This window comes from Pelodiscus sinensis, chromosome 3, assembly GCF_052426305.1.
Source record: "Pelodiscus sinensis isolate ZL-2025 chromosome 3, ASM5242630v1, whole genome shotgun sequence".
NCBI lineage: Eukaryota > Metazoa > Chordata > Testudines > Trionychidae > Pelodiscus > Pelodiscus sinensis.
In genome coordinates this window covers 180,718,369-180,742,681 of record NC_143054.1, presented here as the reverse complement: position 1 = coordinate 180,742,681, position 24,313 = coordinate 180,718,369, and the positions used below count along the sequence as shown (strand labels likewise).

At 39.2% G+C, this 24,313-nt stretch overlaps 1 long non-coding RNA gene across 1 annotated transcript in view; it reads right to left on the bottom strand.

Moving 5' to 3' along the window:
- Positions 1-374: 374 nt before the first annotated feature.
- The window catches only part of LOC142828064 (uncharacterized), an 87,724-nt gene continuing 63,785 nt past the window's right edge, over positions 375-24,313 (bottom strand). The window contains exons 2-3 of the long non-coding RNA XR_012902995.2: positions 7,356-7,398; positions 375-2,635 (exon numbers count right to left, since the gene is read on the bottom strand). This is a non-coding gene — a long non-coding RNA (uncharacterized LOC142828064). The remainder of the gene's footprint in view (positions 2,636-7,355; positions 7,399-24,313) is intronic.

Genomic DNA, 24,313 nt, shown 5'->3' with positions numbered 1-24,313 from the left:
ACAGCCAACTTTATAATTAGTATGCATCATGTAATGCTAATATATCCATGACAAGAAAATAGGGGGGAAATGTAGAAAATCGGTTTATTCTTTTTAATGCAATGAGAAAGAAAGAAAGAAAGAAAGAAAGAAAGAAAGAAAGAAAGAAAGAAAGAAAGAAAGAAAGAAAGAAAGAAAGAAAGAAAGAAAGAAAGAAAGAAAGAAAGAAAGAAAGAAAGAACCCTATTGTTATTTCACTTTTCTAGTTCTGCTTTTCATTCCTTGTTGAAAATACCTATGCACATTTTTCACTGAAATGATGGTCATTCCTTTGTGCCGCACCTATGGAATTTTCAAACAGCCACTAGGATGAGTCTGAGCTTTACTATGTTTATTCATTCTAATTTTACATTAAACCAAAAAAAGCTATTTATTTTTAACAGATTTAGGGATAAATTATACAGTCCTTGTTCTCAGGCAAAACTGACACGGATATAAAAAACATTAAAATATACTTTTGCGCTGACCTAATACACCATTATACAAAACATGGTTCCCAACAAGCAAAACACAAGGCACACATCAAGTGTCCTAAACGAGTTCCTGGACCCTGATAACTTTAAGCATAGTTGAGCTCCATATGTTATAAAAATTATCTATTGAAAATCATCTCTAATTATGAACATCCAGAACCAGAGCAGAATATATCTCTTTATTTATAACACATATTATATTTCACTATATACATTACTCCATAATTTGAACATTATAAGAAAATTTCAGTACACCTATTCTACGTATTATATATACACATTGTACTTATATTGCATGTATACTTACAGTTTGTTTACATATATAGACATACTTTTCCTAATTTTCTATTTTTCTGAATGGTGTTACACTACTATGCAATAAACTATTTGGATTATATAAATATGTAAAATCTGCCCTGGACAAGTCCAAATTTGATATTACATAGAGTCATTATGTGCTATTCCGAATGAACGTTCAAAAGAGCACTGAAATTTTAACACATTTTAACTAATTCAAACCATGTTATATTATTAAATAAACTAGTTACTGTATTTAAGAAAAGTAAAATTATTGTGCTTCAACATTTCTACTACTTTATTTAATATATTCTTTTAATACTATACAGAAAAAAAACAGAAAATCTCGAAAAATTATGAGTTAAATGTCAAGAAAAATTATATTACCCTATAACCTGTTTTTAAAAAAGTATTTTAAAAACAATCTTTAAGAATAACAATTGAAAGCATAACATAACATTTGCTTATACAAATGGCAGTGGAACATAGAATAGGTATGTACTGGCAGGGTGACAAATCAATATATACCCAATTTACAAACACTTGCTAGTAACCTGCTTAGATTATAATAGTTAAGATCTAAATCTTTATAATCACTTGGTCAGATCATGTGCATGCCAAAAATTAAAATACTGGTCTAATTCACTGACACTGTATGACACAGAGGTACAGGTTCCTGAGAGCTGAGGCGGACCCAAAAGTCTCAAAGATGCCTGTATGTTAACAGTGTTTTTTCTGTGCTTTTCTGGCAAGAATTGTGGGAACCATCCCCATGTTTACCTTCCACATTTTTACTCGGAGAGATACTATTTCTTCGAAGGAATACAACATTTTATGAAAGGTCCTCGAATTGCTCAAGAATCAGCAAATATGAATAGCAAATAATCCATTTATATATAAATGTATTCACTGTCCCAGCAAACTAGAACTATCAAAATTCTTAAAAGCAAATGAAAACTCCGAAGTCAGGATTCTGCCACTTACTCACAGAAATGCTATTTAAGAGTCAAAATCTTAGCGGTCTTTATTTTCTACACTTATTATATATACATTCCAGGAAGTAAGATGGGCATTGGGAATAGGGTAATTAGATGAGTGACCACCAATTAATTTGAATTTTGGCAAATCCAGTTTCTGGATTAAGCATTTACAAAAACTGTCCAATTTAATTTAGTGATGTGAGAGAGTAGGAATGTATGAACAAAGGACATCTGGCAACTGAAATAGGGTACAGTGATTCCATTCATGGACCAAGGTTAGCATCAGAGGGAGAAACTGAGTCCTAGTGCAGTGGGCCAGTGCAAGGTCCTCGGAACTACCTAAGCCTCCATACGAGCTGTAATGGGGAGACTGCAGGGAGAGTAGATGTCTGCACAACCCCAGGTGATGTGGAAAGCCACAAAGCAGGAGACTAGAAGAGGGCCATCAATCTTAAATGCGAATGCAGATCCCATTGTCCCAACACCTCATGCAAGTAGCCCAGAGGAGCTCTGGCTACTTTTTCTAGTTTATAGGCAAACTTGTGGCTTTAGTCAGGAAACTGGATTTCACCGCACACTCACCAACATTTCTACACTCTGCCAGTACAGAACCTGAATGCTATAACAAACTTTATGTGGGTGGAATAAACATCAATCCTGGAGCACTCTCCCATAGAAAAGGATCCCGTGGACCAAGTTGCCACCTCGAAACGGAATAATGTAGCCCAGTCATTATAAGGAAAGACAACCCTTTTTCACTGATTCTGTTCCCACGAAAGCTAACAGCAAAACTCCCATTGACTTCAATGGTGCAGGATCCACCCTTATGCAAAGATCTTCTGTGATCTTCAAGCAATAAAAATAAAAGAACTGCATTCATTAAAAGACATAAAAATACATGTCATTCTGCATTACTGACAGGCACTTTTCCAAGTGAACTAGAACATGAAAGGAATAGCATTCCTATGTAAACAACAGGGAATGACACTAAAATGTCCAGGGCTTCCCCCCCCCCCCCACATTTGCACAATCTCTCACAGCAGGAAACATTTTATTGTAATGTAGATTTCTAGCAAAATCCCTTTTCAATGCCCTGACCACTGTATGAAAATGTTATCAGACAGCTCTAGCAATTCTATTAAGTACCATTTTATATTAACCCAACTTCTATAACCTACATAATATAAAACATAAATATTAATATATTATAGTTATTTCACTGTTTCTAATTAGCTCTTCCTTGTTTTAACCTAAGTGCAATATCTTACCATGTTCTTCAGGCCTCCAGTACTAGATGTACTCAGCACAATATGATAAATGAAAACATACTTTAAGCTAATTAAAACAGATAAAATCTGTCTTACCAGAAGCCAGACTGAACCCCTCAATGTCTGGTGAGGAAAACATTTTTAATCTGGTAATATGATTTTATGCACTGTAAACTTCTTCATGTAAGAATTATGTCCAGAAAAGCTCCAGCTTGTACCAAGTGTGGCAGCCTGCCTGCCTGCAAAGCAGGACAAGCTGATGCAAACACATCATCCAGGTACTTCAGGAACCACACTAGCTGCCCACTGTATACTGAACCAAATTCAAAGTCCAGGTCTTGATCATCAAAGCCCACAATGAGGTAGGCTCAGCCCACTCTAGGAACCATCTTGTCCTCCATGACCAGAATTTACTATAATAAATGCAGTCCCACAATATTTGTGGGGTTTCTTTAATGCCCAGCTCCTGGAGTCAGGTGGTTACCAGAGAAACCCAGTCCCACACTTTTTTGAATTAATGTTTCTAGCCTAAAAAAGATGGAAAATGTGACTCTGGTGTAGCCTGCAAAGTTCAGAAACTAAAAGAACCATCATTTTTAAGCCAATCTCATGACTGATGGAGCCTGACTCGAGATTTTTGAAAGTCAGGTGTTGATGATATTGCAAACCTTCAGATTCTATCCCAAGCACTCAACATCTGATGTTCTTCTTCCAGTTTCAGGACTGAAGGAACTGCATTAGAATCTTACTTTATATTCTTATCTAAAAGTTAAGTTGCTAAACCTCATGATGCAACTTAATAGGTTGAAGAGGTGAATGCTTGGAGTTGGCAATACTGCAAATACAATCAAGAGTAACAGTGGAACGTTTCAGAAAAAGTGACATTTGTGAAGAAAAGGAAGGCATATAGTGCTTTGTTCACTCCTGGACCAATATAAAGTATTCAAAAAGATACAAATCCTGCCACATTCAGGACAATGTATAAAATCTTCTCTTCACTATACCTCAAATTCCTCCGAGGTTTGGGGCAGGAAAGATAAGATGGGTACAGAAATGGAAAAAATATCCCAATCAAGAGATCCTGATGGATGAAAGTAAGCAAGATGAAGAACATTTTACCACTTGTTGAGAGAAAGAAGAAATAATACTAAAACATGAAAGATTGCTTTCTGAAAGGTACCTAGATTCTGCTTCAGGAGAGCATGTCAGGCATGTTGTTGAGCTCCTCTGGAATCGCTGAATGGAACCTAAATTCATAAATACTCTCTTGAATAAGGATGAATCAGGGCCTCAGAAATCATGATACAGTACAAATACATGTGAAGATTAGACAGGAAGAATGGATCAGCAATAAGGAGGAAATCTACTGGTTGCACAACTGCTTCCTATAGGGCAAATTTTCAAAAACCATCTGAGTTTACCTATGTCAAAATATAGATGTTCATACTTATGTTAATATTTGCTTAAAATAAGAATACCTTATCTCCCCTTTTTAAAAGAATCGTGTTCGTCTCAGGGAAAAATATTAATTTTGAGAGAACTATTTGGGATTTAATCCTTATGAAAAACAAAACATGCATTCTATGAACACTAGAAAAAATAGACACATTTCATGCACCCTAAGAGTTCATGTCAGAAGTGTATGTACAGATGGGTATTCAAGTGCTGTAGAAACCGGATTTTTAATCTCTAATCCTCATATTGAAATGCTATGTTACCATGGCAACTACTCTTTAAAAACAGTGTAAACATGAAGACAGAGCTGCACAATTTGTATCACAATAACTTGTCTGTATTTGGGGTTTCATCCTGAAAAGTCTGTGTCTCATCCACCTCAGTGAGGCTCCCTCTATGGAGAAGGGACCAATTTTTTACTTCTGATTTTTGTGTGTCTGAACATTTGTGAAAGTTAGTAGAAGTTTCTTTTTTTTAATCTGACTTTTCCCTTACCAGAGTTTGTAAGGTGTATTACCCTCTTTAGGTGTATTAAAAGGGTTTGTCTACTTATTTGTGTTTTTAAAAAAATGTACAGTAATAATCATTCACAGATCATCCTTTAATACACCAAGAAGAACATTCAACAATTTTTCCCACATTACTCTCAAGTCCTAGATAATAATTAAAAGAACTGCAACTTTCCTCTTGTGATAGGAGTTTATCTGGCATATATGGATAGATATAGCGAGAACTATGATCTATTATAAGATAATTATTCTAACATGTTAGAGAATAATTATACCACACGGTATTTTAGAGTATTTTGGATGTAAGATTTCACATTATGTCAAATAATGTGGTTTGTAAGGTAACTCAGCTATCCTTTAAAATATTGCACAGATAAATAAATGTACAATAATTTTAAAATGTACATATATGTAGATTCAAAGAAGGTGTATTTTTAATGTTATGATCACATCCATGTTAAATACATTATGTGCTATATATCATTTTCTACTGGCTCTCCCATTAACTCCATAACAGCTGGTGCTAAATGCACTAAATTGTAATATAATGAGCTTGTATATTGCTAGCAATTACAGAGTTAAGTTGAATAAATCCTCCGAGTACAAAATAAGTGTGCTTTCTACCTAACAATAAATTAAAGGTGACACCTACCTTAATTTAAAATTTCCATGGATCATATATAAAAATCAGCAACAAAAACAAAGTATTGTTGTTGAAACCACATCTCAAAATTTGCTTTGAATATACATTTATGACAACTGTCACCTCAATATATTATTTAAACTCCGATTACACTTACTGAATTATGAAGTGTATGATAAATACACTGTTAAAGTTGAAAATCTTAAGATGTGCACTGAATGCCATGTATTGCTTGTTATATGGTATTGCTAGATTATTAGCTTTTACTGTCATTTTAGGGAGTGACTCCACTGCTGACTCTGATTCAGTAAAGAACTTAATCTTAAGCATGTGCTTAAGAACCACTGACTCTAATGGGGTGTAAGTTCATGCTTAGCATTAAGCATTTCCTTTTCCTGTTTTACTGAATAAGGATTCTTTCCTAAATGGAGCCCTATATAGTAATTTCTACAGTTTCAGTCTGATATGGACAATTGCAATATCATTCAAATTGAGTTTCTGTGGTACATCCCTATCCTTAGATAACTTCATATTAAAGAATTCTTCTAATGTTAATTTTTAAAATTAATATTTAGGCAATTACACTAATAGGATGGGGTATATAAATTTACCATAGTTAGCTGTACTCTGTTGCAATTCACTGAGCCACAATTAGAGCACAATTCAATTTCAGTGAACATTTGTTCAGCCTCTTTGCATGAATTTATTTTGCTATTTCGCACCGTTCTGGAGTCACTCTCCACAAACATTTGACTGTCTTTAAATGATGCGGGCTACTTGTCACACCCATAAACATTTGCAGAATCATAAATTCACTTGTGCATTTTTTCATGCCAGGAGTGCATGTGGTCTCATACAATCAAGGAACAGAAACTATACATGATCTTATCCTTTAAAAGGCCGAGAGACTTATCCAACCAATTACAACTCAGTAACCAACCTTGCTTTTAAAATATTCACCGTCAAATCATTGTGGGGGAGGGGGAGATAGATTATAATAGCATTAGTCAAATAAATGCAAACAAGAAACACAGTTGAGGAAATCACAATCTGAATGGGGATATCCTATATGCAGAAAAACAGGATACATTCACTGAATAAATTATTAATTGAAAGTTATTCCCTCAGCTTGACACAACTCAATAATGAGCTTTGCAGAAGGCAATAACAGGGTCAAGGATTGGATCTCTGAAGGAAACAGTAGTAGGTCAATAATGGCATCCGGCCAAGGATAAGTTCCTTGACGGACGAGAAGAGAATGCTACTGTGCTGACATAACAACAACCAAAACCTTGGCTTAGACAAGTGAAACTTACTTTCCCAATAGGGCCAAATCCAATGGCTGGAAGCTGTAGTTGCAAAATATTTAGATTTAACAAGATACTGCAGTGCCTCATGATCCCTCTTTGCCACAACCCTTGTAAGAAATCACCTAACTAAACTATGATTATATTGAGGGGCTGGCCAGGGATATTACTTCATCTATTTATAATATTATATTTGTAAATGTAATGTAGATTTAAGTGGGCTCCTACAGCATAAATGAGCCCCTCAGACTTGACTAGTTGTCCCCACATTTTAGACACTCTGGTTATTTTCCCAGATCTGAAAAAGAGGTTTGTGAAGCTTGAAAATTTGTCCTTTCCACCAATAGAAGTTAGTTAAAAAAATAAAAAAGGTATTTCACCCACCTGGTGACTCTCATATCCGGGGTTCCACTTGATAGCAACCGCCCTGCAAACATATAAAAAAAATGCCTTCTACAAACAGATTCCTCATTTGTGTTTATACCATACCTAACACAATGGAGCGCTAATCCTGAGTCAGACCTCTGGGCATTACTGCAGTAATAAATGAAAAACTAATAAGTGTAATAAAGTGCATAGCTAGCATACAAAATATATAAAGATGCAAATGTATAGATGTGTGTGTATATACAAAATTCTTATATACACATGATCTATACGTAACATGCTCATATTTATTATAGATAAGATTACATGAGAGAATATTTCTATTATTATACACGAGAGAAAGTAGAGAATATGGCTTTGCTAGGTGGCTGTGAGCATATTTTGTTTTATTTTTTTGTGTTACAGTGACTCATGACTAGCTAGGACACTTGTCCATATAGCAATCTCTCTAATAAGCAAAAAACAAAGTACACACTGCCCCTTAAAGGCATGTTTTTCATTCATTCCATCGAACTGGAATATGTTCAAATGCTTCTGAAGGGTTTTAATAAATATGAGTGTGTATGAAATGCTGCTGCTGATTCAATTACTAAATCACTAGTAATAGCTGTGGGGCTGTGATCTGTTTTGAAATGAATTATGTCATGGTGATTTCCTAAAAGGATAGGTTCATTCTTATATGATATTGTATGATGCATTATATATTAAATAAGGTAGCTACTGTATATTTTATTCTACAGTATGGATTTGGTAGAAATGAATGGCATATGTACTAAAGACATATACAGATCTCTTCCATGATACTGATTGTGTAAACACACACACACACACACATATATATATACATACAAACAAAAGAAACATGTACTCCTCTTTGAATCCTAAACTAAATATGCTCATTTCATCCATCAACTTTTCCTAGGATAAATCACAACTTTAAGTAAAATCAGAATTTTACTCAGTTTTAGCCAATGCATTATCATCATAACATTAATCTTTTCAGAATGAATTGCATGTTTATCTCATTGCATTTGGTGGCAGCATAAAAATATAAAAATGCACTGTGAGTTTCTGAAGCAATATTAGCTGCTCATATTAATAAAGGAATAAGTAAAGCTCTTGTTCCAAATAAACTTAGTAAATCTATAACATTAGATTCAGAGAAAGGGTTGCTACACAAAGATACATTTATTTTTCTGTAACTTAAATGTTTTTACCAGGCTTGTACTTTATGCTAACAGGATTAAAGATTCTTCCATGCAGGTAGGAACAATAGATAATTTCCTTCCTAAGTAATCCATTATTATTTATGTGCATTTAAAAAAGGAGATATTTCAAAGGTTTGAGAAAATGAAAAGTCACCGACATTAGCTACTTGAGTGCTCTGCAAAAGTACCAAGCAAAAGTGACAAAAGCATCTTTTCTAAAAGAACTAGAACAATATTAAAGGAAGAATTAAGGGAGAGAAATTATTTCACATAAGTGTTCCTCCAGGGGTCTCTTTAACAGTTAAGGGGCAAATGTTAAAGAGCCTGAACAATAAAAAATGACCTTTTCAATAATTACAAACACACTTTTTAAACTAGCGGTTAAACTTTCCATGCACTGACAAAAAACTTTTATCAAGTTTATGTCTTAAAAATGAGGCTTTTGTGGCAGGCCTCTGCAGATCAGTATAAATTCAATCCAATTTAAAGCACAGTAACGATGTGGGCAGTCTCAGACTATTACTTTCAATGGGATTGAGTCCCAAAGGATGACATAGACTTAGTCCCATTGAAAGTAATGGGGTAAGCAATCACATGCCATTACTTTCAAGGAGACTCAGTCTATACTATCCATAATAACATGGTAATATAAATCTGCACTGACTCATCAGCATGAAGAATGAAAATGTAAAAGAATGGCAAAGCGGCAAACGTGCACCCTGAGACAAAAAACAGCCCCCTGGTTTCTTCACATCCATAACTCATCAACGTTGGAAGTTTATTACAGAAGAGCTAAAAAGGCATGCACACAAGGTGAGACATTAAAACCAAAATGAAGTTTCTGTGTTTTACAGCAGTGTTGGTCCCCTCTCCTTGTTTTCTTATAGAGCAACACAAATGCCATAATCTTTGGTTCTTAGAACCATTAGTATCTGCTTCTGTGTCCCAAATCCTAAAATGAGATATAATACAATAAATAATGGGAAATGTCTTTGTCTGGTAAAAACATCTGCATTTTGGCTTCTTCTCACGGACTGAAATAGACAGCTACAAAGATTCCTGGAACCTTTCCCATTGCAATCAGACACATTTATTAATACATAAAAGGGGTGAATAACTCAGAATAGGTGTACAGACATTATGACTGATCCATTATTGTGGAGATACTTGATAACGGTGTATGAAGAGTGATACTCCTACAACAAAGAGGTAACAAAGTCCTATCATTTTTTCCTTTTTCTGTTTGTGATTTGTAGCGGCCTACGGAGGTGTGAAGAAAGCTAAACTCTAGCCTTCTTGATCCTAGTCAGAGTTTCCAAGTCTCAAAAGAACACAGCAAAAGATAACAGGAAAAAAAAAGGTAAAGTAGAGGATCCGGTTTTAACTGTTTTATTGGGGTTCAGAGTGTGATTTATTTTGGTATAGGATTGATGCACCATTATGAGATCTCACAAAAGCTTGACTGTTATACACACACTGCATTGTATGTCCCTCTGCTGACCTGTTAACATCTTTATAAAAATGCATCCTAACAATTGTGACTAGTTCAGATATAAACCAAATTTTTTTCAACCTTTCAGAAAAGAAAATTGGAATATTTCTTCTTCAACAATCAAGAGATGGAAGGCTATTCTATAATCAATAAAAAGGAATATTGAGAGAACTCCTGACATAAATAGAAGATTGGAATCTTTGTCTTATGTAGCCAGGCTATAGGCCATAACCATAGCAAATCACAAGCGATCTCAAACTTAAAAGGACAGCTTCACCACTGTTACTCAAGTCATTTTACACCAGTGTAATGCCATTGATTTTGGCAGAATTACACCACTGTAAAAATAGAGTCATGCAGTGGTGAATTAGGCTCCAGTAGCAGTAGTAGTATTCTTATTAGTTACAATTACCAAGGCAAGACAGATCAATGCATATGATCCAAATATTACAACACAAAAACCAACAACAACAAAAGGAAAACCTTCAGATTGTCCAGCTGCTTTCCCTTTGATTATGTGGAATCTTTGAAAATGTTCTGTAAAAACCCAAATCCTTGTTCTTGATTTTGCACTTGTATCAGTGTAATTGTATTTGTTTCCATTAAATTACATGCCACACATTTTCACTTGTTTATGTAAGCATGGAATCAGGCCTATTACATCTCAGGAAGGCATCATTTAATGAACCTAATTGTAGAAGTATCACAAATTTGTTTTTCCAATGTTTATATTGTATGCAAATCAGCTTTTCTGCTCTGAAGCATGGTAGAGAAAAGACCTCGTTCTATGATTTCTTTATTATTTGTTTAACCCTAAAAACGTAACCAATTGTTCTTTTTATATTAAACTTTCTCAGGACAACAGCCAATTTTCAGCCTCCTAAGTAAGCAACAGAATATCAAATAAGAACATAATGGATTTAAACAATCTTGATGAGGTAAGGACTGATGGATTCAAACACTCTCTCCCCCCTTTTCTCTCCTTTTTCAACAAGAGGTAATTTTTCCTTTCTTTAAAATGTATAAAAGGGAAGACTTTTCTCAGAGAGAAATACAAGAAAGAAGGGGACCGTCATTCTTACAAGTACTTTACCTCTGCTACCATTAGGAAAATGCTATCATGACATGTAAAGTATTTAAAATAGAATATGTAAAAATTTCTCAACTAACTGGACACTTATCAAGCCGGAAATGGGTAAATAATCATTTGTGAGTTAGATCCTTCCCTCAATCAGACTTTTTCAGGGTGTGTACACACACATATACTAACAAGGATATTCTAATATAATATATATTTAAAATATATGCATAATTAAATGACATATGCTTATTCATTTTTCTGTGTAACAATGTGTCTTTCTAAAAATATGTCTTTGTCTATGGGGGTACCTTTAAGTTCCTTTTAAACGAGAAAAAACACCTTAACATGTAGCTTCTCATTTACAGAACAATCTGTATGGGAGAAAAGCATGGGTAATAAATATATTGAAGACGACAAAATTATGTGCAATCCTTGAAAGAGATCCCACTTAGCAGAAATTTAGAGAATTTGAAATATGTGTTTTGAACAGGCGAGAATTAAAAATAGAGAAGGAAATACAGATGCCAAATGCATCCTTTTGATCAGTAGAAAGTTCGGTCTTTGGTTCTCACCTATTTCAGTCTATTAGTTACTAAGTTAGTAGAGCATTGTCCACTGTTCAGTTTTACATTCTGCATCATGCAGTGGCTGTACATTAAAGTATTAGAATGTTCTCAAGGCCTTGTCTCAACTTTTTTTTTTTTTAAAGATCCAAGTATTTCCATACAAAAAGACATAGGGAGAGGGAATAATGCATTTTTAAAAACAGGATGGCAAGGACATGTGAACATAAAGTGCAAAGATAACGTGTGTGGTATTGTTTTGATAATTTACATTCTCAAATGAATGTATGTATTCAAAGAATGGTTATAGTGCTTATGTTTTTATAGCTGAGGATTTGCTTGATTTTCTTCTAATGCAGGGCTTGATTCAGCATGGAGACCCATGGATATATATATACCAGTAAGCACTGATGTTTCTTGTCATATTATCTCTTGCACTCATCTAGAGTAGCTTATTTTATGACACACAAAAGGCAGCATGCCCAGCTATATGATGATAGGACTGAGTCTTTAGACCTGTTTTGCACCTGCTAATGACACACTCTGCACTCATCCCCTCATTGCACATTTATAGTGGTTTATATAGTGATGATACCAGTCCCTGCCATGTATCTTTTCTACAGAAACCTAAATTCCTTTCATGTTTTGGTAGATCTGAAATATAGTAATAATAAGAGTGTCTTTATGGTTTGCATGTTTTAAAATTGCAAATAAAATAGTCAGTAAATAAATCATTCATACATTAAGAATGATTACCACTGTGTAAAGTGGAATGCTGAATTACCTTAGATATATTACCCACAATGCTTTTCAAGACAGCAGCTAATTAGCAGCAGAAAGGTCATGCAAAAAATAATGTGATTAGAAGAGGTTGAAAGAAAAAAAATAGCCACATATTTGGACATAGACCAAATTTCCTTTTTGCCACTGTAACTGAAAACCATTGCTTCAATATTTAATGAAATGCTTATGTTGCAGCACCTGGTCACATTGTCAGCACTGCCTAACCACTGCCTCCCCTGTGGGTCATTACTGCAGCCATCTGAAAGGGGGCAAACTGTTCATCGACTACAATAATGCCAGTCTTTAAGAATCTACAGCTACAAAACAGCAGGAGACAGAGTTACTTTGGCTCTGATCTTGGGAAAAATGGCTGGGGGCAAAATGCTGTTTCCTACCATCAGAGACTATACAGTTAGCAATAATTCTGTAAGTCAAAGCCCATGCATACGACCCAGCTTGGCTGCCCTGCTTTGCTTCTCTCCCTTTGCAGAAAGCTAGCAGCTCCTGGTGAGAGATCCTTGTCAACAGGAAAACAGTAGTTTATGCTACCCTGCTAATGATCCAATGCATCAATAGCTCCAACAATCACAACAAGCAGATGTCCTAAGTTAATATAGACTTTCCTGGGATTTTACTTGTGAAACATGGCTTTAAAAGGCATTAGTCTTTTGTCCTCACTGGAGATCTGCTAAATCCTGGCACCAATTCCTTGGGTACGTGAACCCCAGCCTAATGGAATTTAATTACTTTAGTGGTATTAATCATCTGTACAGTAGAGCAAAGAGTATTTTATTACCACTTTTAAGGGTTATCGGCACATTTATTTCAAATGAACTGTCAAACTACATTACGTGTAAAGCATGCCAGGTTTGAATTCTGCAGCACAGGTGAAAAAAAAAATTGCAGTTTAAAATTCTTTTGACATACTAAAGATGCCTATGTATAATGTAAGCAGGCTGGGTGTAGTATATTTAAAATAAAAAAACCAAATGTTTCCATTAATTTTAATGAGCTATTCTTAGTACATTTCTTATCTCTCCCATTTTTACTTCTAGCCAGTGAAAGAACTGTTCTATGCGGAGAAGACCAGAAACACCAAGTGGTTCCAAATGACTTGTGATACTGTTACAGGATTAGGTACACAAGAGCCATGTTAGTGTTGTCCATTCTCTAACACCAATGGTAGCTCAACAACACAAGATTTCTCCAATTCACTCAAATCTTTTGTGTTTGCCTAAGTGGTGGAGAAGGTGTAGAGTGAGAAAAGCTATTTTAACTCCAATAGGTTGTTATTGTTTTTAAAAACAGCTTGGATAGACATCTTTTAGAGATGTTATCCAACCATCGGTATCACATGCATAACTAGCTGTATCATTCCTGGATTTAAATCTCAAAGAACCTGAAAGAGCAACGTTAATCAGGTACCTGTAATATTTACTTCAGCTTTCTGTGCATGTTGAAATGTTCTTTACACCTACATCTAGATTCTGTCAATAATTAATACATACATTGAAAGTGTCTTTATCTTTTGCATGTCTAAGAATTTGATTTCTAAACTATCTTTGCTTTGTTTGCTGCAAGGACCTCTTGTAGATTTTAGACCTGTTCTATACCTGGTTAAAGCATATCATTTTGCACTCATCGTCTCTCACACATTTTGCACTGAGAAGCAAATGAGAGCAATTTGTGACATGAGATACTACGACATGTGGAAAAGACACATAATTAGTGTCAAAATGGATGCATTTGCTTTTTAAAGCCTATTTGTCCTAGAATTTCAAATGAATCTAGCTGCTATGTCTCCCTCAACAGCTCCATAATACTGTATAATGAATTAAAAGGTAATGTTGTGAAATTGTGTAAGCTCAAGAAATAAAATGACAATTGTACATGTCTCAAAAGTAAAGATGAGAGAACTTTAAAACGACTAAACTCCAAGGCAGCATACTTTAAAGCTCTCCAGAAATAATCCCATTTTCTTAAATAGAATTTTCTAAAATGAAACCACAATTTTTCTTGACAGATTACAAAGTTACTTTGACTCTGTTGCATTAAAAGGGAAAAAAAATCTCACTTAGACCTTCTTGATTTGGATGCATTTCCCAGGTTTGAACTCTTTAATGCTCTACATGCAGCTCTCACAATGACATCTCTCGATCCATATATGATCTGAGAGCAATATAAATCTCTGCCCTCTCTCTTTCAACCTCTTTCCCTTCTTCCTTCTGTCCAAATAACTTTCTCAATTTCCCATTCCCACCCTCCCCTCTCAAAACTGAATATGCAGAGAAATTCTAGCCACAGAAAATATACTGCATGGTCACTGGCAGGACATGCTTCTACCTCCAGTTCTGTCAATGTACCCCCGAAGACTGGAGGGCATACACATCCCTGTGGAAAAGAGTGCATTTCAGTTTCTATACCTATTTACTTCTTTGCCTCTGAGCTGAGACTGTTAACAAGACTATGAATGGTGACACAGATATTGGCACCCTAGTGGGTCTAGACCAGTGTTTCTCAAACTGTGCTCCGTGGAGCCCAGACATCTCCAGGGGCTCTGTGAGGTTGACAAACTGGAAACATCGATAGGTACAACACATACAATCAGTGGACCGCTGGGGCGCCGCATAAATTTTTACGCATGTAAAGGGCTCTAGAGCCCAAAAAGTTTGAGAACCGCTGGTCTAGACCATCAATTTCCTGTGTCTTCAAAAGGGCAATGAACTATCAGGTATAACGTCCTGGGATAGAATTGAACCAGTGACCTAAAGCAGCTCTCTTGACAGTTACTTGTCCTTTGTCTGTTTTTAGGGCCTGGTCATGCTCTTCTCTTGAAAATGTTTGGCTGCGTCTAGACTGACAAGTTTTTCCGCAAAAGCAGCTGCTTTTGCGGAAAAACTTGCCAGCTGTCTACACTGGCCTCTTGAATTTCCGCAAGAACACTGACGATCTCATGTAAGATTGTCAGTGTTCTTGCGGAAATGCTATGCTGCTCCCGTTCGGGCAAAAGCCCTCTTGTGCAAGGCCAGTGTAGACAACGCAGTATTGTTTTGCACAAAAGAGCCCCGATCGTGAAAATGGCGATCGGGGCTTTCTTGTGCAAAACCGCGTCTAGAGTGGCACGGACACTTTTCCGCAAAACGTGCTTTTGGCTCTGAATGGCAATCTGCGGCCAATGGAAACTGTGATCCCCCATGCCTGTGGAGGGGCAGGTAAATGTGACAGTGTGGGGACTAACCCATGGGCCTCAATTGCCCACCCCTACCCCAGGGACTCACCTCTCTCATCACTCACACTCTACTTTAAGGAGCTTCAGGGGGTAGCCGAGTTAGTCTGTTACAGAAAAAAACAGCAAGCAAATGGTCTGGTAGCACTTTATAGACTAATAAAACATGTAGATGGTATCATGAGCTTTTGTGCCCACTTCTTCAGATGAACGGAGTTATGACTGGGGGATAAGAAAACTCGAAATAAACAGGAGAAGGGGGGGCGAGATAGATGCTCTGTCACCCATCCCCCTACCTCTACACAAAGTATCAGGAGAAAGGGTGCTAAATCTGATCAAAGTCAGTGGACAGATTGGTACAGCCGGAAGAATGCCGTTCAGAAAGCCGTTAGCACCTTCAGTTATAAAGGGTCCACCTCCCCATATCTTGATTAAGCCCATTAGTAATTGAATTGAATTTGCATATGTATTGTAATTCCAAGCTTCCAACAGGGAATACTCTAGTCAGGAGGTAGAGAAGTGTATGTCTCCACCTGAGAGAGATGATGGCTGAGAGCTGATGGCCCGAGTATGGGTGGCCCAGCTGGACCATGGAGAGGGATGACATGGAGAGTGCAGTTGATCTGAATTGGGATACACTTTCTCTTCATTCCACTTGTAAAGTTTATGTGATTTTCTCTGCATTTCCCTCCTACTGTCCCATCTCTGCATTTTAAGGAGCCCTTCTCTCACTTTGAAATCTTTGTGATTTCAAAGTCCATCTCTTGCTCTCCCCAGGTTTAATAATAGGAATGATACGGTTCATGGTGGTCAGAGGATTATGGTTTTCCTGTTGGAGGAAGACTACAGAGAAGGAGCTTTAATTCACACACAAGCATGTTACAGCACACATGCCTTGACAGTGCAAAGGAAAGCATATCCTTTTTCCCTCCACTGAAATCAAAAGCCTCCCCATCACCCCCAAAGTCTTTAGTAGCATTGGGGCTTAAAACATAAATTTAGAACATACTGGCAAAATATTTATTAAGCATTCACTCTTCCCTAAATTTATTCCAGCAGAATCCTTTTGTTAGTTGCTTGTATTCTGATTCTTTTCCCAGTCCTGCATTCCCTACGTAGGTAACACTCCTACAGAACAGGAGCATTCTGTGCAGATCTTTGTAAAATTAGTAGCTATGTGCAATGACACCAGTGATAAAGTTCTAGGTGTTGATGTGGGGTGAAAAATACCACCCTATACACCAAAGAGAGTCTTCATAATGGACTGTGGACAAGTGACACCACCATGGTGCAGGGGAACAGTCAAGTGACAGGGCACCTCTGTAGCTATCCCATAGCTACAGGGGGCAAACACACACCCTGTTTGATCCCACTTGTTCCTGTGGAAAAGCACTTTGGAGCTAGGTAGCATATGTTGCACAGCATTTCCAGCATTTCCTCTGCATTTTGGCCCTTCCACAGCTGCAGAGGTGGGCTGAGTGGATTTCACACACACAGCTATGTGTGTGGCCAGATGACCTTATGAGCTAATAAGAAAGCACAATTTTAAATGCCATTTTATGATTAGATAATAAAACACAAACAAACATATGTTAGTGTGAGATAAATGTCTCAAGTGCATTGTGAGATACAAAGCGCTGCCAGATGCCTTCAATGACCCTAAAAGAGTGTTATCTTAATGTAATGTACACCTTTGAGTGTTTTAGTGTGGTTACTGCATAAAATGTTCTGAAACACAGTTTTGATGTATTCCTCATGGTAGGTACAACGCAAGACTTGTAAGCGTTTCATTTAAATACGTATAAAGACACTGCTGGCATATGCACTAAATTACAGACCATATTTTACTACCCTAGCTGAAGCTTTCTTTTTTTTAATCGCAGCTCAGGCACCTAGGACTGGGCCCTGTTGCAGTCCTTGCACCAGTAATCTCCAAGGCTATGTCTACACTGGCTCCTTCTTCGGAAGGGGCATGCTAATTTTGAACTTGGGAATAGGGAAATCCACGGGGGATTTAAATAAACATGGCCGCTGCTTTTTTTTCCGGCTTGGGGAAAAGCCGGAAAAAAGCATCTAGACTGGTGCGATCCTCCAGAATAAAGCCCTTTTCCGGAGGATCTCTTATTCCTACTTCAAAGTACTTCAAAGTAGGAATAAGAGATCCTCCGGAAAAGGGCTTTATTCCAGAGGATCACGCCAGTCTAGACGCTTTTTTCCGGCTTTTCCCCAAGCCGGAAAAAAAAGCGGTGGCCATGTTTATTTAAATCCCACGGGGGGTATTTAAATCCCCTGTGGATTTCCCTATTCCCAAGTTCAAAATTAGCATGCCCCTTCCGAAGAAGGGGCCAGTGTAGACGTAGCCCCAAGTGATGTCAATGGGAATTTTGCTTGACTAAGAGGCGCAGTATCAGAGCCACAGTAACTACAGTAATGAACGTACCAAAGGCAATGTTATTTCATTTTATAATTATGATTCATTTTTAAAAAAAAGAGCATGAACCATCCTATATCAGTGAGATATGAAGAACCTGTGGGCTTTTAAATCACATCCTTTGCCTAATTCTGCTCCCACTGAAGCCATTAGAAGTTCTATACAAACAGAGCAGAACTGGGCTCTGCATCTCTTTACGATATATATATATATATTTTTAAAAGGCCCATTTTTCAGAGGAAAGGGCACATGTGTTGCCTAATTCTTAGCAGTTGTCTCCTTTCCAGTATGTCTGTGGCCACCCTTCTGTAGCACTTGGAGGGCTGCACAACATAGAAACAGAGCAGTCCAACAATGAAGTTGATGCATGGCTCTGCTAGCTTTCAAAGGAAGTGTTAAAGAATGTATGTAATGCCCTGATCCTGCCAAGACTATATACAGGCTTAACTTTACAAAAACTGAGGAGACCGCGGGGACTACTTACAGTGCATAAAGTTAAGCATGTGCATAACTCTTTGCAGGATAGGGATCCGAGACAGAAATATCCCTTATCAGTTGGTATTGCTCTGAGAGCTCACAGCAGTTCTCATCATTACGCTGGCAGAGGCATCCATTAAATAAAATTCCAGTGTGCCAACCAAAGCCTCGGGTTGCATGTTTTAGCTCTGATCTACGAACAGTTTCATAATGAAACCCACTCTACTATAGCAAGCAACACTGAAAGCACATTTTCTCTAATGTGTAAGCACATCCGCTGTAGTTTTCAATGTTTGCCTTTCCAAAACAGTTTCTCTCCACAGTTTTTGTTTCTACTTGTTTGAATGACTATTTATTGTTCCAGGCACTCTATTCAGCAGTAAGTTTAAGCATAGTATTTCTCTGGCTTGCAAAGCTCAACTGAATAGCATCATTATTGCCATCATCTTATTGCGATTATTTGAACAGAACAATAGATGTGCCGGTTATGGCTGCTGTTAGATTATTTTCTGTACAGTGATCAGAGTTCTCTGGAATAAGCGACTTAAATTAAAAGCATGACAATTATTCATTACAGCTATGGCATACTAGTATTACATTTGTTAAGACACTTTGTTAGGTTAATTTGTCATTTTGTTCCTACATTTCCTCAATGCAGCCACAGATGTGGAATTAGCAAATTTAAATTCCTGGGCTTGCCTGACAGGGGATGTGAACAGTATCACACACAGTGGGGCATGGATCCCTATTCCTGGAATCCTGCAGAAGCTCTTCTGCTGGAAATGTCACAGGTCTGGGCTCTATAGGGCTTCCAGGGAAAGCTAATGCTTTAGCATTGACATTATCTATGAAGTCCACTAGTATCTGTTTCAAGACTGCAACGCACATCAGGGAGGGAGGTATTATGCAGACACAGATCGGTGGCCATCAAGAGTGCAACTCTGCAGGAGCGATTGTTCCTTTGGCCAGAAGGCACATCAAGGATCTATATGGAGATACTGGGCCTCTGAGGATATGCTGAGGTACGTACACACATTGGAAATCTACTATAGAGCTAAAATCTTTGCCCATTCCCACAGCTGCCCCCACATAGGACTTTCTCTCCCTCCTAGAATAACATCTGGTCCAACATTAATATTAATTAATTGGACTAGAAAGGTACACTTCAAGATGAAAAGAAAAAAGTTACCTACCTTTTGTAACTGTTGTTCTTTGAGATGTTGCTTGTGTCCATTCTAATTAGGTATGTGCGAGCCACACGCCATGATGGGTAGGAATGGTGTCCCTACCCTCTGTCTTGAAATGGGTGACAGGGGAGGAATCATGTGAGGATTACCTGTTGTGTTCCCTCCTTCTGGGGCATCTGGTATTGGCCCTGTCATCTCCAGTCTACTAAGTGATTGCACAATGTGAGGTGAAGGTATGGATGGAAGACCACACAGCTGCCCTGAAAATAATAGGCAGCAGGTTTAAAACAAACAAAAGGAAGTTTTTTTTTCACTCAGCGCACAGTCAACCTGTGGAACTCCTTGCCAGAGGATGCGGTGAAAGCTAATACTTTAATAGGGTTCAAAAAAGTGCTAGATAGATTCATGGTGGTTAGGTCCATCAATGGCTATTAGCCAGGATGGGTAGGAATGGTGTCCCTGGCCTCTGTTTCTCTGGAGGAGAGTGACAGGAGAGGGATCACGTGAGGATTACCTGTCATGATCCCTCCCTCTAGGGCACCTGGTATTGGCCACTGTCGGCAGACAGGATACTGGGCTAGATGGACCTTTGGTCTGACCCAGTATGACCATTGTTATGTTCTTATATGTTCTGAATGGGCACTTGTGCTAGGAATGCAGCAGAAGGCACTTGAGCTCCTGTAGATTATACCATCAATGCCGGGGCTGAAGTCTTGACCAAATTGTAGCACATCCTCATGGACGACATGACCAGGATGAGATGCATTGGGAAGAGACAGGAAGCCTCTTCATACTGTCTGCTATAATGATAAAGAGCTGTGGAGACTTCCAGACTGACTTTGTGCACTTGATACAGAAGGCCAGGGCACACGGAATGTCCAGGAAATGGAGCATGCATTCTTTGTTATTGGATGCAGCTTAGGAAAGAACACAATAGGAAAATGTCCTGATTCATACGAAACCAGGAGAATCTCTTACGGAGACATGCAAGGTGCAGGCTCAGTTACATCTTGTTTTTGTGGAACACAATGCAAGGAAGCTCATTCTAAGCTCCCCGCTGATATGATACCTGGAGGTGGATTGAATGGGGGAGGCAGAATCTCACAGCTTAAGGGCTTCTTGGCACAGGGCAAAGGAACGAGCACCACCCTGTTTATATAGAAAATCATTGTGGTGTTGTCCATCAGTACTGACACAAATCTGTCGTCAAAGTGAGTTTGGACTATCTGGCACCCCAGACAGACTGCCCTCAACTCCCTGATGCTGATATGCAGTGATAGCTTTGCCTGGGACCACTTGTCTTGTTTTCTGACAGTGCCCAGTTCTGAGGTGTCTGTGACCAGCTGTCTGCGTTGCGGTTCTGGGGAACTGGTAGAGGCTCACGATGAGGGCTTGGAAATGGGACTTGGCAGTGATGCCCTGGCTTGAGTAGAATACAAGAGAGCCCTTATGAATTCTGATCTCTGCGTAAGGGCCAGTGTGGACTTGGGCATATTCAGGATAAGGCCTAACATGAGAGAGGTGGTGTGAGCAAGGACCAAGTGTTCCTCCCCTTATGCTTACAAGTTGGTCTTGATGAGCAGGTTGTCCAGGTATGGGAAAACTTGAACTTGATGATTGCAGAGGAAGGCTGCTACAACTGCCAGGCACTTTGTGAATATCCAATGGGCAACAGAGAACCTGAATGGGGGCACTATAAACTGGTAGTTGTGGTTCCTGACCACAAACCAAAGAAACCATCTGTGGGCTGGGATAATGGAGATATGGAAATACATAGCCTTCAAGTCAAAGGTGGCGTAACAGTCCTCCGAGGGATGGAATGATGGAGGCCAAGGAGACCATGCAGAACTTCACTTTCTTTATGAAAGCATTGAGGTCTCACAGACCTAGGATAGGCCTCGGCCCATCCTTGGCCTTGATAATGAGGAAATATTGGGAGAAGAACCCCTTGCCCCGGAACTCCTGAGGAACTTCACCCTAAAGTGAGAAGGATGAAAAGGGTCCTTAAAGAGAAATGGGAAAAAAAGGATGAGAGGGCTGGAAAGAACAGACCTGGATGCGGTGAAGGTCTCTACTGTGCTCAGGACCCAGCGATCAGAGGAAATCTGGACCCAGGATTGCAAAGGTGGGGCATAAAGGGGGGAAAGGGAGCTGGGAGTTGGGCTGGGCTCCATCCCCATGCATACCTTGGTTTAGAGACCGGGAATGCTTAGACGAGCACTGGCCCGGGGCTGAGGATTGTGATGGCTACTTCCCGTTGTTTTTGCTCCACCATCTATTTGAAGTCCTGCCTCATGCTCCCAAAGTAGAAGCGAGGAGTAGGCTGAGGCTTGAAGGGCTTTCTCTGTGGTGCTAGAGTGTGGATTCGTAGGGATTTAAGGGTTGCCCAGAATCCTTTAGACAGCATAATCATGAGAATATCTGCTTGGTGGAAAGGCCAGCACAGTTAAAAGGTAGGTCCTGGATGGTATTGTGGACCTCTGCCAGAAGCCCTGACATCCCAAAGCCACGAGCTTCTCTTCATAGCAATTGCAGTGGCCATGGTACATGTTGCCAAGTCTGCAGAATCCAGGGCCACCTGGGAAGAGGTCTGGGCTACTGCCTCCCCCTCCTCCAGTATCACAGTGAACTTTTAGCAGAAGTCCATAGGCAACAACTCCTGGAACTTGGACAGGGAAGCATACTGCCAGGGAACTGGTTGGCAATGCAAAACTGGAGCCCCCACAGCTGGACACACCTTTTGATTGAAGAGGTCTAGCTCCTTGGACTTTGGTGTGGGATCCGCTTGTCCTTGCTCTTCTTTATGACTGATGGCATCCACCACCAATGTGCTGGGGAAGGGGGAAAGAGGTGCTTGTACCCCTTCTGTGGCACAAAATACTAGAATTCTGCCCCTTTTGCCATTGGTGGAACAGGGGCCGGAGTCTGCCAGAGCATCTTAGAGGTGTTTATAATGGTTTTAATAAGAGGCAAGGCCACTCTAGGGGGTCCTTTGGTCCATCTTCAGGTCCGAGTCCTCCCTGACCTCCTCAGTCTGTAAATTCAAGTGCTGATGCATCCTTCTAAGAAGGCCTCAATGGGCCCTGATGTCCACTGCAGGCAGAGAGGCAGTTGTACCCATCATTGCCTCATTGCTAAGGATGAGGAAGATGATTGGGGAGGAATCAGGTCCTCCTACCCTTTCTGTTCCCTGGTGGTCACTGGGGCAGTTTCATGTATGTCCACCGGCAGTGTCACTTCTTTTACCGAGGGTGGCACAATAACAGTCCCAATCTGTGGGTTGGACTGCTGCAGGTCCTTATCCCTAGACTCAAGCTGTACCCCTAGATCTCAGGAGACTTATGTAGCAGACGGGGTTCCACAGGGTCCTGAAGCCTCTGAAGTCATCTTTCAGCCTTGGCCATGAGCCTGATGGTAAAGCCCCTGCCACTGGGGTGGCCATGATATAGGTGGCACTTGTTGGGCTGTGTCACCTCACAGGCGGTGCTGGGAGTGGTGCCAGGATCTGGATCAGTACCAGCTCCACCTGGAGGCATAGAATTCTGCCTCCAACTCTGAGGAGTAATTGGAGCTGGAGTTCATAGCTGCGATGCTTGTTGACAAACTTTCAGACGTCCTGGCAGTCTCACAGGTGAGCAGCCCCTTTCTGCCTTTTGTCTCTTATGTGACACTGGTGATTATGATCAGTGCCGCATATTGGATCTGGGCCTTGGTGATGATGCTCCCACCAACGCCAATGTGCTGTAAACGGAGGCTGCTGATTCCATTAGGAGGAGCTTCAGGTGAGAGTCTCTCTTCTTTCTTCTGGAATTAAATCCCCTGCTGGTCCTGCACTTCTCCACTTAACAACTCTCCCCAAGGTACTTAAGGCAGGAGGCATGTGGATCACCACGTGGCATAGGATTAAGGCACTTCTTGCAGAGCTTAAATCCCTAGGACCAAGGCATGTTCTGGTCTGGGATAGAAAAGGGGGATCCAACAATTCACTGGCTACATTGCTAAACACTAATAAGAAACTATTACACCTATTTACTGACCGTAAGGAAAGACTACTAGATGTGCACTTGCAGGAAGCAAGAGACTGAGCTGCTCTAACTACCATCACAGGTTGGCAGGGTCCTATATATGCTGCCATGAAGGTGACACTCCAGGGGGCTCCACAGCTGACCTGATAGATACCACTAGGGAAAAACCTTCAGACAATGGTGCATGTGGTATGTGTACACCTAACTGGAATGGGCATGAGCAAGCATTTGAAGTGTAGTTCAGGTAAGCCAAACATTTTCACTGTCCTTCTTAGTCTGAAGTAATTGTAACCACAAAAATGTTTCCTAGGCAACGAAGGTCCATCTTGCCTCAGCACAGAGGGATGGACTATATGACTGAAAGGTACCTTCCAGGCCTACATTTCTATGGTTCTATAAGCAACTCTTCTACAGAACAAAAATGTAAAATTATTGCAATAAAGCATTGGGTATGATAATACTATACACATTATCATGGTTAT